The sequence below is a fragment of the Neoarius graeffei genome, chromosome 8 (assembly GCF_027579695.1).
Source record: "Neoarius graeffei isolate fNeoGra1 chromosome 8, fNeoGra1.pri, whole genome shotgun sequence".
NCBI lineage: Eukaryota > Metazoa > Chordata > Actinopteri > Siluriformes > Ariidae > Neoarius > Neoarius graeffei.
Window position 1 is genome coordinate 14,901,904 of NC_083576.1, and position 18,157 is coordinate 14,920,060.

General features: G+C 40.3%; 1 long non-coding RNA gene across 1 annotated transcript; it reads left to right on the forward strand.

Annotated features, from left to right (window-relative positions):
- The first annotated feature begins 2,740 nt into the window (after positions 1-2,740).
- Positions 2,741-17,640, forward strand: LOC132890057 (uncharacterized). Its single transcript, XR_009655142.1, has 3 exons — positions 2,741-2,828; positions 16,502-16,702; positions 16,989-17,640. It is a non-coding gene; the product is annotated as an uncharacterized LOC132890057 (long non-coding RNA).
- The last annotated feature ends 517 nt before the right edge of the window (positions 17,641-18,157 follow it).

Genomic DNA, 18,157 nt, shown 5'->3' on the forward strand with positions numbered 1-18,157 from the left:
AGTATGCATGACATGCACTTGTACACCTCCGCTGTGCTTGCGGAAAATGACATCACGCACGATGGCGTTATGGCGGCCTCCCTGACAAAAAAATAGTCCTGTCTATTTTCATCACTTTAGTGGTTATATCGTTAAGAACAAATCCACTCAAAATGCAGCTTTTTTATAAAGCACAGACATAAAGACAGACTTTTAGCTCAATTTGCGAGATATTTTCTTTAAAACATCGAAAAACATCTTGTTATAACATTTTAACGTGATACCAATACGTTTTTCTTTTTCTCGCATGGCAGTAATACGCTTGCGTAATTTACTAAGCAGAGAGTAAAACAAAAAAAGAAGAAAAATGTGTCTGCTTTTCCTCATGCTCAACTTTTTAATCCAGTTTCAGGTCTTTTTGTGTGTTTTTTGAAATTTAGTTGGGCTGGAAATTTTGCTGAGACTTAGCAACACTATCCCTGACTGCAAAACATTTGAGAACATTATCAAGTCTGTAATACTATTTATTCCCTAGTTATTTATTAGTCCTTATTTCTTCCCGACTCCTAGGAGGCAATGGTTATCGGTTTCACTGTAATCACTAAATAATGCATAATGAATAATATGCTTTAAAGTGAATAACAAAGTGAATAATAAGCCAGGGGATTTTTTTTAGGGGTTAAAAAAGGGATTTAGTTTGTGCATAGTTTGAGGCGTTATATTTATGCAAAAGATTTTGCAAGAGAAAATCCTTCCTCTATTTGGTATCTACGTTCTGTGAAAAAAGGAAATATCAGACACTAGCTCAGCCATGTCTTGGCTAATCGACTCTATTTGGGATGGATGTATAAATTGGCCATTTCTTTAAGACCACGCACTTATCAAAAGCTCTAGTGTGCAATTATAGTTGTTCATGGACTGAGTATTGGATGACTATCTGATTATTTACCACGTTCTGTATCATATGAGACATCTAGTCCAATATGCATTTGTGGGATTTGATGTCTGAACTCTCTGATATAGATTTCAGAGAATGCTGTTGACGTTGAGATCATTTGATGTTGCACCCAGACGGCAAGAGAGGGGGGAAAAAGCACATGAGAAGTTTCGACACTCAATCACCCGTCTCAGTAAACCCGCCAGATGACACTTACAGCAAAAACACATTACCCCAGCCATGTTTTGTTGTCTTTTTTTTTTTTCACAGGCTGCTTTGCCTGAGGGTCATTTGCCAATCCATATAACACTCCATATCCAAAAGTTTAAACCTCCTTCCCTCTTCCTCTCCCCCGCCCCCCAGTTCCTCAGTATCTTCCTTTTCTACTAAATTATGTCAATGTTCTCTTGTCCTCTTTCTAAACCTCCATATCAAGCCCTCATCCTTGGCATTTTTTTTCCCGAGGTGAGCTTAGGGCAAGAGCAAGTAAGAGCATGTACAGTACTTATACAGTACACAAGAAGAAAAAGAAGTGATAGGAATGAAATGATGAGGCATTTGAAGTATCTAGCAAACTGTAGGAATGAAAGGAAGGGGGGAAAAAGGTTCTCGATTCTCGACATCATCAGTCTGAGTCGTTTCTTTCTCTTTTTTTCATTTGTCTTTTTTTTTCGTCTGAAGTTTGTAAAAGATTTTCATATCATTAAGGAGCAATTAAAATGTTTGCATGGTTTAGTCACATAGCTTCCGCTGGAGTTATTCAGAGCTCCAAACCTCTGGCGCTTGTTTTTTTCTGGAACTGTTGTGTCACTCTGGCAGCAGAGTGATAGTAACCTGTGCTTCCAGCAGCATGCAGTGTGTGTGTGTGTGTATGTGTGTGTATTGCAACCAGACAGCCACAACGATGGCCCTGTCACTCATCCAGCTGTCCGTTCCTCCCTGCAGGTGCCGAGACTTGCGGCCACGTTTCCACATTGCTCCAGCAGTACTGAAAGGGCAGAAAACCAAAGTCTGTTGTGGTCGGTGTCACAACCGATGCTGGGAAAAATGACTGATCGTATCCACAGAGAAGAACGAGCCTGCCAGACATGCGCTTGGCAAAAAAAAAAAAAAGCTACAAGTCGATTAAAATAACTCAATAGTCCATGCTGTCAGCCTAACCCTGGGGTGAGAAGGAAAGTGAGAGAGTGAGGTGGTGAAGAGGTCAAACTTGCCAACACATTCCTTTTTCATACCCCTTGATTAGAAAACATTCTCAATACCTTCTTCAGGAGCACGCTCAAGCACTCCTTCCAGTCCCCATAGCAACCTTGTTCATGCAATGTAGAGCTTTCAGTGCTGTAGAGTAGACGAGCTGACCTCTTGTTAATTGCGGATATGTTCTGGAGCACACTGCTCAGTGCCATCTATGGATTTATACAGGGAAGTGCGTAGTTATTGGAAATTGAGTAGGTTTACCAAATAAGGCTTTCATAGGACACCGACTTGCTCCCACCTAAAAGCCTTGGGTCATTCATGGACCATGGAATATAAACCTAGATCATCTAAAAGCAATTATCTTCTGACGTACAGGAGATGAAGAATATCCATTGCTAAAGCACATTGGTGTTTGTACATAATCTGTGGAAGGATATGCTCTAGTCTTATTTCCTGATTTTACACAGTAAAGAACATCTCCACATACTCAGCACACTCATACGTCGTAGACGCACTCATCACAATTTCCTCACATCTCTTTCAGTTTCACTTTGTGTGTACCGAAGTTGAACACTCATCTCTGATCCTTTACTCTGATCCTTTTCATAAACCCGTATTGCTTCTCTGAAGTCATGGCTGATGTCCTTTCATCATGGAAGGATGCACACGAACGTCTCGAGAACACCAAACTGCCAAAAGTTCAGTTTTTATAGAGGTAGTCATACTTCTTGAGTATTAACTAATGTTTGGGAAAAGATTTTGGGAACAATGGCTATACTGTATATTGAAATGTGTTGTGGGGTTTCTGTTCTGCTGTGAGCTTATTTTAGTTTATACCGTAGACATTGGTGAAGACCACACAACTGTCGTTTCAGTTCCTGATAAATAAAAGCATAGGATGTGATTTCTTTTTCCCATAACTATTTACTTATTTTTTTAATCAGGTTGATATGTCCGTCAAGCTGAGTGAACGTAATCGATTATTATCAATGGTTTGTGAGAGGCAGTGACGAACCGTTACTATTAGAGCTGGGACTTGAGCTCAGCTAAAACTTAGCCAGATACCAAAAAAGCAACAGGGCAAAGGAATTTGCAAGGGATTAGCGGCAGGCTGCCGGGTTGCTCCATTGTGTGTAGCTGTTGATTTTAAAAGTGACTCAGTAAATTACACAGGGTGTAATTTAGTGCTTAAGTCTGAGTGAAAAATACTGTTGCAAGTGTGCAGCATGGAAGAAGAGTCTGGAGACAGAAATCTTAGTTTCTCAGTCGTTAGCTTGTGCTACTTGCTCTCGATAGCACTGGCTTGACTGCTTTATTAGCATTCACTAACACTACTGATGAACGCTACACTATCTGGAAGGTGACTTCACTGCTGCGCTGACTCACGGTTAAGCTCACATTGGCCTTTGAGAAGGCCAAGGGTGATAAAATTTTTGGTCCCTCCCACTATAAATCAAAATCTGACTGGTTAATTCATCTGTCATTTCCGACATAAACATACACTGCCATGGCCTTCTGTCCCGACAATGAAGTCCTAACCAATGAGTGAGGCAGCTCGAAACTCTTCTCAGTCAAGAGACAAACAAAAAAATCTCACTGGATAACTCGATTTTAATGTTTTCAGGACAGTAACTCTTTCATTCCTGAAGCAAATTTGATAGAAAATGAGGCCAAATTAAAATTAGAAGAGAATAATTATCATGAAATTATGAAAGAATGAAATAAACTAAATATAATATTTGAAATATGTTTGGGATTTCTCTGAAGGCCTAAAAGCCCTGATGGTCCTCTGACTGTAGGATTTTGCTGTTACCTTGAACAGACAGGGATCTTAAGACAGACATGAAGAATGTCTAGTGTTGAGTTTGACTCAGCTCAATATGTACGTAATGGGCTGCTTTTGAGAACATTCACAAGTCAAGGACAGTTTATCCCCATAACTGACACACTTACATTTCCAGTTGAGAGTACGCTGTGTGCATTTTGGCTGCCGCTTCTTTTGAGTTTTTCTTTTACAACCCCGATTCCAAAAAAGCTGGGACAGGGTACAAAATGTAAATAAAAACGGAATGCAATGATGTCGAAGTTTCAAAATTCCATATCTTATTCAGAATAGAACATAGATGACATATCAAATGTTTAAACTGAGAAAATGTATCATTTAAAGAGAAAAATTAGGTGCTTTTAAATTTCATGACAACAACGCATCTCAAAAAAGTTGGGACAAGGCCATGTTTACCACTGTGAGACATCCCCTTTTCTCTTTACAACAGTCTGTAAACGTCCAACTTTTTTGGAATCGGGGTTGTACTTTTTTTTTTTCTTCCCCCCTTTTTTTCTTTTTGTGTTTGTATGGTTTGATGTTTGTTATTTGTTTGAATGTTGTGGCACAGCTCCAAACCCAGTTTTGGGCGTCGGTTTCCTCAGGCCTAGGTCTGCCATGGGTGATGCACGTTCTGCTTGCTATGGACTGTCATGAGCTTGTTCTCTTTAACATCGGAGTTGTCCAGGGTTCTGTGCGGTGGTGCTTCTGTGCTCGCTTTCTGGATCCATGGCACGGTCTAATGAAGGCTGTTGCCTGGTGGCATTGCGGCAGCTGTGCAGGCGGTGTGGGATTTATCTTCATGCACCTTTTGGTGGGACTGCGGCCAGCTACACCGCTGGAGTTACATGGTGGACTCTTTTTTTTTTTGGAATTGTAAAGTGACCTTGGGTGTGAGAAAGGAGCTATACAAGTTAAACATATTATTATTATTATTATTATTATTATTATTATTATTATTATCCCCTTGACTTCAGCTGTGCTAACATGATTGTACAAGGGTTTTCTAATCATCCATTAGCCTTCTGAGGCAATGAGCAAACACATTGTACCATTAGAACATTGGAGTGATAGTTGCTGGAAATGGGCCTCTATACACCTACGATATGTAGATATTGCACCAAAAACCAAACATTTGCAGCTAGAATAGTCATTTACCACATTAGCAATGTATAGAGTGGATTTCTGATTAGTTTAAAGTGATCTTCATTGAAAAGAACAGTGCTTTTCTTTCAAAAATAAGGACATTTCAAAGTGACCCCAAACTTTTGAATGGTAGTGTATATAAATAAATGTTTCTACAGAAACAGGACGTTTCAGACCAAATAGCTTTATATGTGTGAGTCAATAAAAGTACGTTGTTTTCTTTGAAATGCACATTATTCTGTGATTCTCTTTGCCTAGAAGTTCAATGTGGATTTTGTTGTAAATGCGAGCAGCTCAGTTCCTCTAATTTCGTCACGTATACAGCCTAAATGTTCTAACTGTAAACTGACGTATATACAACGCAGTAGTTTTTCATGACTGTATCTCACCACAGAAACTGCATCAGCCTTGTCGATATCAAAGGCAGTGATAATTCTCCTGCACTCTCAATAGGAACGCGTTCTTTAGATCTGATTAACAAAGCAAGCAATGAGTTGAGGGTTTTTTTTTCCCTTCTTTTTTTGGCCTCTTCCTGCTGTCTTGTTTTCCACGCCTCTGACTTGCCCTTTCTGTGTGTCGAGCTGCCGCGTCACAGAGCGTGCGGTTTTCCTCTCCTCGCGGCACACAGGAAATGTTGCAGTGAAAAACAAACTCAGTCACCTTTTCCATGCTCTTCAAAAGCCACAGTGGCTAAATATAGGGGTTTCAAACGACCAAAATAAACTGCTTAAACAATAGTGTTTGGTTATTTTTTGATTCAAACCACAGTGTTGTGCTAATCGTGTTAGTGAGACACGCCGAATTATTCTGACTGCTACAGTAAAAACACAACTTCCGTAAGACTCAGTGGCTACATTCACGACTTCTGGTGAACACACAGACACCGGATAGCTGACTTATTAGTTGGCGTTACGTCCTTCATGTGGCATGTGTTCGTTTGTAACTAACTTGAACTTCATGGCTCTATGACTTAATGACCGCGATCTGTATTGACAAATAAGTTTTCCATCTATTGATTAAGTAAAGAAAGCTGTTAAAATGATCATCTCAGATTCCAGTTACAGCAGGGTGACGTGTGTTAGAGATGCCACAGAGGCAATAAATGTTTTATACTGCTATAATAATAGTAGTAGGCTTGTTATGTAGCTAAGTAAGGCTATCGTTAACAAGATGACACCTTCTCTGCTGGAATACTGTGACAGCACGCAGTGGTTGAGGTCCATTATGTCAATCTGACTGGCCATGGCTATTTATGTCGAGCCAGAGAACAGGAAAGCCACTCTCTCTCTCTCTCTCTCTCTCTCCCCTTACTTGCTCTTCCTCTCACTCTGTTGTCTCAAAACGGAAACGGTCACAAGGTCAGCTGACCCTAAGAAAGTGAATTAGCCTTCATTGTCTGTGCATAAGCGAGGTAAAAAGCCACCCTATAAACAGGCCATAATATATGCTGCCTGAATGGACACTAGGGATGAATCAGACAAGGCTTAATAAGTTACTATGGCGACAGAGAAGGAGAGTGATATAGAGCTATAACATTGCTAAGCTGTAAGTTTCCACACTGCAAACCTGTGATCATTTGAACTCCTCTCCATGTTGTTAGCCAGACGCTAACCACACCAGCCGGGTTTTGTAAGAATGCAGCGGGATGCGAGCGCCTCTACTGCAACGCTATTTACTCGAGAGAATCACCTCATAAACACACCCTGACAGTATATCCATCATGTCAAGAAATTATGTGTTGCTTGAAAAATAGCCTTCGTTAAAGCAGCCTCTAAACACCCATTGCAATCACGCGCCTATTGCTCAGTGCTATCAAAACGTGTTAAAGATCTCACACATCATAACAGTCCACAAACTATTGGAACCACTTCACTTGAACAGGATGTTCCGTTTTAACACCGGTTTAGACTGTGGGTTTGTGTTAAAGATCCAAACGAACAGATTTGTTAATTAAAACAATGCACTGTATATTAAGTTGTGATTTACACACAGCTGGAAGTTTATTACTTTATTAGGTGGAGATAATAAACTGGCAACTGAATATGTGTGTATAAATAAATATGCATACGCTGAGCTGTTTTTTATTATGAGGTATACCTAATAAAGAAACTAATAAACTCATAACCCAGTGTGAAATATATATATATATATATATATATATATATATAAAACTTTCTCATTGGATATTCGCATCACCTCCGACGTGTGACATCATGCTGCCTTGACAATGTGCAATATTGTAAACCAACTTCCATATATATATATATATATATATATATATATATATATATATATATATGGAAGTTGGCTTGAAGATATGAAGTTTATCCTCTCATGGTGAAAAACTTGCATTTTTCATATGAAATACATCACGAATCTGAGTGACATTTTTAAATAATATTGGCCGGCGTTGAGTGGTATATCAGATATATTCCATTCATACTGTCCTGAAAACATTAAAATCGAGTTATCCAGTGAGATTTTATTTTTTTGTTTGTTGTCTCCAGGCTGAGGAGAGTTTAGAGCTGATTCACTCATTGGTTAGGACTTCATTGCCAGGACAGAAGGCCATGGCAGCGTATGTTTATGTCAGAAGTGACGGATGAATTAACCAGTCAGATTTTGATTTATAGTGGGAGGGACCAAAAATTTTATCGCCCTCGGCCTTCTCGAAGGCCAATGTGAGCTTAACCGTGAGTCAGCGCAGCAGTGAAGTTAGCTTCCAGATGGTGTAGCGTTCATCAGTAGTGTTAGTGAATGCTAATAAAGCAGTCAAGCCAGTGCTATCGAGAGCAAGTAGCACAGACTAACGACTGAGAAACTAAGATTTCTGTCTCCAGACTCTTCTTCCACACTGCATGCTTGTTACAGTATTTTTCACTCAGAATTAAGTACTCATTTCCCTGTGTAATTTACTGAGTCACTTTTAAAATCAACATCAACAACTACACACAATGGAGCAACCTGGCAGCCTGCCACTAATCCCTTGCAAATTCCTTTGTCCTGTTGCTTTTTTGGTGTCTGGCTAAGTTTTGGCTGCGCTCAAATCTGAGCTCTAATAGTAACGGTTCGCCACTGCTTGTAAATATGCGTGAAGAATATCTAATGAAGTTTTGGTAGCCTTTCGGGTATTCAACACGTCTTTCTCTTTCCTGCCGAAAAACAAATGCTTCTGCACGTACGCATCAGAAAACTTTCTCATGGGATATTCGCATCACCTCCGACGTGTCACATCATGCTGCCTTGACAATGTGCAATATCGTAAACCATATTCAAAGCTCATTCTCCATTGGGTAGACTGACGTAATACATGTAGGATAAGTGATATGCAAACAATATTGCATGCTATCAAACCAAATGAATGAAACCCGCTAGAAGGGAATAGAACGTGCTTTTATTCCAGCGAAAAAGTGTCCTGTATGGATAATAATTCCTGATATTTCACTCCGATAACATCACTCTCAGTGTTTTCCCGCTGACTAGACGTATGTTGTCAAAAAGGCAAACTGGTTCAAAATTAAAATTCTTTTGATTAACTTGCATATTTTTGTGGATGTGTCCATATAATATAAAGAACATTACACGGTGATGTGAGGATATGAAGTTTATCTTCTCATGTTGAAAATATTTTCACTTGTTTGCTCTCTCATGAATATATTCACCACTCGAAGATAAACTTCAGATCTTTGTGCAACCGTGTAATATTTTATATATATATATATATATATATATATATATATATATATATATATATATATAGTGCCTTGCAAAAGTATTCATACCCTTTGAACTTTTTCACTTTTTCACATTTTTCCACCTTACAACCACGAACTTAAAAGGTTTTTTTTTTTGATATTTTATGTGATAGACCAACACAGAGTAGCACATAATTGTGAAGTGAAATGAAAATGATAAATGGTCTTCAAAATTTTAAACAAATAAAAATCTGCAAAATGTGATATGCATTAGTATTCAGCCCCCCTGCATCAATACTTTGTAGAGCCACCTTTTGCTGCAATTACAGCTGCAAGTCTTTTTTGGTATGTCTCTACCAGCTTTGCACATCTAGACACTGAAATTTTTGCCCATTCTTCTTTGCAAAATAGCTCAAGCTCAGCCAGATTGGATGGAGAGCGTCTGTGAACAGCAATTTTCAAGTCTTGCCACAGATGCTCAGTGGGATTTAGGTCTGGACTTTGACTGGACCATTCTAGCACATGAATATTCTTTGATCTAAACCAGTCCATTGTAGCTCTGGCTGTATGTTTAGGGTCATTGTCTTGCTGGAAGGTGAATCTCCTTCCCAGTCTCAAGTCTTTTGCAGCCTCCAACAGGTTTTCTTCCAGGATTGCCCTGTATTTAGCTCCATCCATCTTCCCATCAACTCTGACCAGCTTCCCTGTCCCTGCTGAAGAAAAGCATCCCCATAGCATGATGCTGCCACCACCATGTTTCACAGTGGGGATGGTGTGTGCAGGGTGATGAGCAGTGTTAGTTTTCCGCCACACATAGCGCTTTGCATTTAGGCCAAAAAGTTCAACTTTGGTCTCATCTGACCAAAGCACCTTCTTCCACATGTTTGCTGTGTCCCCTACATGGCTTCTTATGCCTGTCTTTCAACAATGGCTTTCTTCTTGCCACTCTTCCAAAAAGGCCAGATTTGTGGAGTGTATGACTTATAGTTGTCCTGTGCACAGATTCTCCCGCCTGAGCTGTGGATTTCTGCAGATCCTCCAGAGTGATCATGGGCCTCTTGGCTGCTTTTCTGACCAGTGCTCTCCTTGCTCGCTCTGTCAGTTTAGGTGGACAGCCATGTCTTGGTAGGTTTGCAGTTGTGCCATACTTTTTCCATTTTTGAATGATGGATTGAACAGTGCTTCTTGAGATGTTCAGAGCTTGGGATATTTTTTTATAACCTGCTTTAAACTTCTCCAGAACTTTATCCATGACCTGTCTGGTGAGTTCTTTGGTCTTCATGATGCTGTTTGTTCTTCAGTGTTCTCTAACAAACCACTGAGGCCTTCACAGAACAAGTGTATTTATGCTGAGAGTAAATTACACACAGTAGGACTCTATTAACTAATTAGATGACTTCTGAAGGCAACTGATTACACTGGATTGTATTTAGAGGTATCAGAGGACAGGGGGCTGAATACTAATGCACACTACATTTTTCAGATTTTTATTTGTTTAAAATTTTGAAGACCATTTATCATTTTTGTTTCACTTTACAATTATGTGCTACTCTGTGTTGGTCTATCACATAAAATCTCAATAAAAAACTTTTAAGTTTGTGGTTGTAAGGTGGAAAAATGTGAAAAAGTTCAAGGGGTATGAATACTTTTGCAAGGCACTATATATATATATATATATATATGGGCGTCGTAGTGGTTAGCGCTGTCGCCTCACAGCAAGAGGGTCCAGGTTCGAGCCCCGTGGCTGGCGAGGGCCTTTCTGTGCGGAGTTTGCATGTTCTCCCCGTGTCCGCGTGGGTTTCCTCTGGGTGCTCTAGTTTCCCCCACAGTCCAAAGACATGCAGGTTAGGTTAACTGGTGACTCTAAATTGACCGTAGGTGTGAATGTGAGTGTGAACGGTTGTTTGTGTCTATGTGTCAGCCCTGTGATGACCTGGCGACTTGTCCAGGGTGTACCCCGCCTTTCACCCGTAGTCAGCTGGGATAGGCTCCAGCTTGCCTGCGACCCTGTAGAACAGGATAAAGCGGCTAGAGATAATGAGATGAGATATATATATATATATGCACTGTATACACTCACTGGCCACTTTAATAGGAACACCCATACCATTCCTCATTCACACACTGTTTAATGTAATTATACAACCCCGATTCCAAAAAAGTTGGGACAAAGTACAAATTGTAAATAAAAATGGAATGCAATGATGTGGAAGTTTTTACACATGTTTCCCACTGTGAGACATCCCCTTTTCTCTTTACAACAGTCTGTAAACATCTGGGGACTGAGGAGACAAGTTGCTCAAGTTTAGGGATAGGAATGTTAACCCATTCTTGTCTAATGTAGGATTCTAGTTGCTCAACTGTCTTAGGTCTTTTTTGTCGTATCTTCCGTTTTATGATGCGCCAAATATTTTCTGTGGGTGAAAGATCTGGACTGCAGGCTGGCCAGTTCAGTACCCGGACCCTTCTTCTACGCAGCCATGATGCTGTAATTGATGCAGTATGTGGTTTGGCATTGTCATGTTGGAAAATGCAAGGTCTTCCCTGAAAGAGACGTCGTCTGGATGGGAGCATATGTTGCTCTAGAACCTGGATATACCTTTCAGCATTGATGGTGTCTTTCCAGATGTGTAAGCTGCCCATGCCACACGCACTAATGCAACCCCATACCATCAGAGATGCAGGCTTCTGAACTGAGCGCTGATAACAACTTGGGTCGTCCTTCTCCTCTTTAGTCCGAATGACACGGCGTCCCTGATTTCCATAAAGAACTTCAAATTTTGATTCGTCTGACCACAGAACAGTTTTCCACTTTGCCACAGTCCATTTTAAATGAGCCTTGGCCCAGAGAAGACGTCTGCGCTTCTGGATCACGTTTAGATACGGCTTCTTCTTTGAACTATAGAGTTTTAGCTGGCAATGGCGGATGGCACGGTGAATTGTGTTCACAGATAATGTTCTCTGGAAATATTCGTGAGCCCATTTTGTGATTTCCAATACAGAAGCATGCCTGTATGTGATGCAGTGCCGTCTAAGGGCCCGAAGATCACGGGCACCCAGTATGGTCTTCCGGCCTTGACCCTTACGCACAGAGATTCTTCCAGATTCTCTGAATCTTTTGATGATATTATGCACTGTAGATGATGATATGTTCAAACTCTTTGCAATTTCACACTGTCGAACTCCTTTCTGATATTGCTCCACTATTTGTCGCCACAGAATTAGGGGGATTGGTGATCCTCTTCCCATCTTTAGTTCTGAGAGCCGATGCCACTCCAAGATGCTCTTTTCATACCCAGTCATGTTAATGACCTATTGCCAATTGACCTAATGAGTTGCAATTTGGTCCTCCAGCTGTTCCTTTTTTGTACCTTTAACTTTTCCAGCCTCTTATTGCCCCTGTCCCAACTTTTTTGAGATGTGTTGCTGTCATGAAATTTCAAATGAGCCAGTATTTGGCATGAAATTTCAAAATGTCTCACTTTCGACATTTGATATGTTGTTTATGTTCTATTGTGAATACAATAACAGTTTTTGAGATTTGTAAATTATTGCATTCTGTTTTTATTCACAATTTGTACTCTGTCCCAACTTTTTTGGAATCGGCGTTGTACAACGCATAACATCATGCAGATACAGATTGAAAGCTTGAGTAACGTTCACATCAAACATCAGAATGGGAGGAAAATGTGATCTCAGTGACTTGGCATGTTTGGTGCCGCCAGACGGGCTCAGAAACCCCTGATCTCCTGGGATTTTCACACTCAACACTTTAGAGTTTGCACAGAATGGTGCGAAAACAAAACTCATTCAGTGAATGGCAGTCATGTGGAAACGCCTTGTGCATGAGAGAGGTCAGAACAGAATGGTCAGGCTGGTTCAAGTTAACAGGAAGGCTTGGTAACTCAAATAATCACTCTTTACAAACGTGGTGAGCAGAAAAGCATCTCAGAATGCACAACACGTCAAATCTTAAGGCAGATGTGCTACAAGAGCAGAAGAACCTACTCATGTCAGCCAAGAACAGGAATCTTACCAAAACTGGAACGTTTGAGTCAGTCAAGAACTGTGGGCACAGAAATTCTCACGTTAAACAATTAGAAAAAAAAATTATATAAACCAGGTCTTTTTGCAGTCTTCAACTAGTGTATCCACAGTGTAAGGAACACCGTTTTTAAAATATATTATACAGGGTGGCTATAGATTGAGTATTTAATGACAGTGATTAGTCTAGGCCTAAAAAATGGATCCGGATTGGAGAATAAAAATGAATTTATATGTTCTGAGAGACTGCATTGCAACATGGTTGTAGGGATGAAAAGTACGCTGCCTGAAACATGCTCCGGCTCTTTTGTGGCTCTTTTTCAACTCTGTCATGTGGAGCTGGAGTTCCCCTGGACTCACTCCAGTCTCCCTCCTCCTCATCTCTCTCTCTCTCTCTCTCTCTCTCTTTCCTCTGAAGATTCCAATGCATCCTACTGGGCAGGAGGGGAAAAAAACAGGCTCCCAAACCTTTCTTTCTTTTCTTTTCCTCTCCCCAAGCAGGGCTTCATAGCTTCTTTTTGTGTGATGGTTTCTGACCTTTCGCATTGACCCTCGGTGAAAATGAAATGACTCACATCCTCTTAGAGAGCTGTTCAGCTTTTATTCACCAGACTTAAGTGAGTGTTGTGTTCCTACAGCAAAAATCAACCTGGTGCTGTGTTCTCTGAAACTCCTCAACCCACTTTGTATTGCATGCTGACAGCAGAAACTTGGAAATTTGCAGGTAGTCAGCAAAAATAAATGGAATATCAGCACGTCACAATATTCAGTGAACAGAAAAGCTCGAACACAACCTTATTTTAACGTCTTCATCTTGGGTTCGGTTCTGTGCTGTCATAAATCTTTCCCCCTTATGCAACTGGGTAATCAGATAATAAAATATCTTTGGGAACATGAGTGTGATTCCTGAGGTGGTCTGAAGAGGCGACATTATCGCCAGGGGTTAAATTGGGGGGGGGGGGTGTAATCTGAGCTCTCTGGTACTGTAATTTAATAGAAATATAAATCGCCAGCAACAAAATCCTATATTAGTGGATGAAACAGCTTTTTTCCCCAGATGTACAGCAAACAACATTTACAAAAACAGGAAAGCAAATTCAGTGTAACCTCTCCTTAATAATAAGCAATTCCTCCATTTTTTTTCAACTAAAGAGACCGCAGTCCAACCCTCTACCTAGCTTGTGATGCAAGTGAATTCATAGGTCAAAGTTCGCCTAGATAAAGTCAACATAAAGAGAAAAAAATGCTACAAGAAACAAATACATATCTTTCACATCCCTCACCCTTTCCCCTTCAGTGAATTGCCACAATGTAAACAGAAAAACATGGTTTTCAGGTGTCCTGGGGTGAAAACTTGTAAATGCTATGGCTCAACTGCAGATATTGCCAACTCCAATAATATTTCATGATGATAATAAGAGTAACTAGAGGGACACTTGGTCGAGTGTATACCTCCACCAAGCCGCATATTATGAAGATCAAAATCAAATCACTTCAACCTCGTTGTCATCATCGTCATCGGCTGTCCATCGCTAGCGATGATGACTGTTTCATTAGGATGCGCAGAAACGCAGATGGGCTGCAAGGACCACACCAGAGAAACAGAGCCATCCGCAGCAGCGGCATGAATAGCCCGGCCGAGCCGCCATGGAATGCCAGGCCTTGTGAGCTCTCACATACTATTCTCCTCTCCTAGCGAAGCACCTTGCACAGTAAGGTAAGACAAACAAAGTCATGCCCCTGTCGTGTTGTCTCTCTGGACCCCCAGACCTGATGCCAAGTGATGCACAAAAGTGCCACATACCTGACGGGTATGGAAGATGCCCCGCAGTGACAACTGACTTGCCGAGTGATGCCATCCATTGGCCATTTGAGTGTCTCTTCCGCATGACATCTAGTGGTGTGCCATTGACCTTGTTGGGTTCATCTGCCACATTACACCGAAACGTACCCTGCTGCCAGTGACTTATTGGTGATGTACTGTTTAACCCATAGCTGGAACCCAGGCAGGTGCTACCACTCCAGGTCAGAGCAGACCTGGGAACAATGGTGATTAAGGGGTAACTCCACTTTCCCCAATACTCAAGTCCTCCCGGACCTGAGACTCATCACCAGTTGCAGTTTAAAGTCATACCCAGGACTAAAGCAAGGATAATACTAAAGCTGTCCACCAAATTTCATCCAAATCCATTCACTAATTTTTGAGTTAAGTTGGGAACAGACAAAAAAAAAAAATCATGGATCTACATACATATCCGGATTTGCATCAAAAGCTAAATCAAGTGTTCCTTGGCCCATGGTTACCTTTGCACAACATTTCATCAAAATCTGTTTGCTACTTTTTGAGTTACATTGTGAACAGACAAACAAACAAACAAATGGAAGTGAAAACATGACCTCCTCTAAAAAAGGTGGAGGCGGTGATAATAATAATAAATAATAATAATGATTGTGTAATGAAGTCCGACTTGAAATCAATTGAACAGCGATGACTGTAACTCAGGTGAGATTTTTTTTTTAATATCCCCGCTCCGAAGGACGGGGGGTATACTGGTTTTTACCTCTGTCTGTCCATCCGTCTTTCCGTCCATCCAAAACACCCTTTTTCTCAGCAACCACAAATCATACCCACTTGGTACCAAACTTCAGCTTGGGGTTCTATACCGTGTATACCATTTTCAATCTGTCGCACATCGACTTCCTGTTTACCTACTGAATGTATTTACGAAACATATAGCATGGATTTACAAACTTTTTGTAACACTTTTCTCAGCAACTACAAATCACAGCTGCTTGATATTTGGTATCAAGCTTCAGCTTGGGGTTCTATACCATGTATAACGTTTTCAGTTCTGTCACACATCGACTTCCTGTTTACCGACTGAATGTCTTTATGAAAAATATAGTGTGGATTTACAAACTTTTTGTAACACTTTTCTCAGCAACTACAAAACATAACTCCTTGATATTTGGTATCGAGCTTCAGCTTGGGGTTCTATACCGTGTATAACGTTTTCAGGTCTGTCGCACATCAACTTCCTGTTTACCGACTGAATGTCTTTATGAAAAATATAGTGTGGATTTACAAACTTTTTGTAACACTTTTCTCAGCAACTACAAAACACAACTTCTTGATATTTGGTATTGAGCTTCAGCTTGGGGTTCTATACCGTGTATAGCGTTTTCAGGTCTGTCGCACATCAACTTCCTGTTTACCGACTGAACGTCTTTACAGGTGGATTTTGATGCTATTTCAAGAAGCAAAATGCTATTTCAAAATGACAGTTTACCAGGATGCTATTTGAAACCCCTGGGGAGAGACACTGCTCTTTACTTACTTGTTTCAGGGTTAATTATTTGTTGAAGTCAACATTCATAATAAGTGTCCTATTCCTTCAATTGCTTGCATTCTGATATAAGCAAGAGCGGGGGGATACGTAAGTGAGCAGTAGCACAGTTGATCTTGTTTTTTGGGGTTTTTTTTCTCTGTGAATTTGCAGCCAAATAGAAAATATAACAGCGGTTGAGTATAGCTGACTATACTGTCACTCGATTCCTAAACCAAAACCATAGACAGTCGTTCAATGTTAGCAGTAAATATAAAAATGTGAGGTATTTCTAAACTTTTTTGTGTCAGGCTAGGTGAGTGAAAAGTTAACATTCCCGATTGTTTGCATCCAGACAGATGGCAGATGACAAGGACGTTAGCCTCAGGGCTGGAAAGAATGAAAAGATTTGGCTTCCTTCCCCAGTCATGACCAGTTAGACAACTACTGCTCCACATGTACCTGCCTGTCATCTCAGCCTCTGAACACGGCCAGGCACGCTTAACTGTTGTTTAATACCTTATTAAACAGTTAAACATCCAAGGCCTCTTTATAGGTGAGTTAACAAAGATACATTCACAGTTGTGTGGGTGTCGTATAAGAATATAAAATTATATTCTTATAGCATACAAGTAATTTTGCTTTCATAGTGCCCTTGGGAGCAATTCAGGATAATACAGCAACTTCAGTTCACAAACTTTAATAACAATCAGGCACCTTGAAGTGAACCTGAGGACAAGACTGGAATAACTTTAGACATAGCAATGAGTCGATAAGGGTCTTAAATTAGTTTTTTTTTTAACCGTTTGCTCATGGTGGGATTTTTTTTTCTGTTATTTTAGGGTCTTGCAGGCAGCGCAGCATCTGTGAGGCAGAGTGAAAAAAAACCTGCTGTTTCCGTTTTCCACGCGTCAACAATGTGGACTCTCCATTTCTGGGTCTGTGATATCACGGAGCACAGGAAGTGACATCACTTCCCTGTTCACTGAGCTTGATAATTGCACCCAGACAACAGATGACAGCTGAGCTGCGCTGTGCTGGAAAATGGATATGACTGTGGTTAGAGGTTAGCCTCATAACAGGGCTGCTTTATTGGTCTTGACTCCTCTGGTTCTTACAGTGCACACACACACACACAAAAAAGCTGTCCACAGAACAAACAGTACAGTTTTTAATGCAATTTTATGTACTGCATTGTCCACAATAGAGTCCAATAACTCTTTTTATGATGTTGTTTACCAAAAACTACTACAAGCTTTTATTTATTTGATGTTTATGATTGTAGAATGTAGAACTGGGACACGTTTTAAACAGTTTGAGAAATGATTGCATATCACTGATAGCTATCGAAAGATTCTGTTAATTCATGCCATACATGTCTAAAAAGCGACAAAGTGTTAATGGTCAGACTTGAGCAAGTAACAGCTGATGTTGAGTCAGTGTGGTTTTATCCCAATGTGGCTTTAACCCCATGTTAGGCGTTCTACTGTTACAACTGCTTTTAGAGAGCTTTTGAATAAACGTTGAATAATTTAATGTGGTAAACCTGTGTTAACTTTAACACATAACTGATTTAAAAAAAAAAAAAAAACAGTTCTTGGTAATGAAGGCAGACTTTTGGACTCCATTTAATTTGTGGCTTGATTCAATTACCAGCAACACAATGATTCATCATGTATGCCTCGAACAATCCAAAATAGTACATAAAATATTACAGTGATGGGTTTGGAGGGTACAGTAGTCATTAGTCAGTGCTATTTTGATTTAAACAAATATAATGATGGGGGGGAAGGAAAAGCAGTATATTCTGGAATGACAACTTTTTGTAAAGTACACACCCTATAGTTATAGTTATAGGGTGTGTACTTTTACAGAAAGTTGTCAATCTGTTTCAAGTCCTATGAACAGCAGTACAGCTTGTGAAGTAAGGAAATGCAATGTGCCAATCACACAAACGGTTATGGAGTGCACTTTTACCTAATGAGGTCTCGACAAAACCTGGCCTTATGAG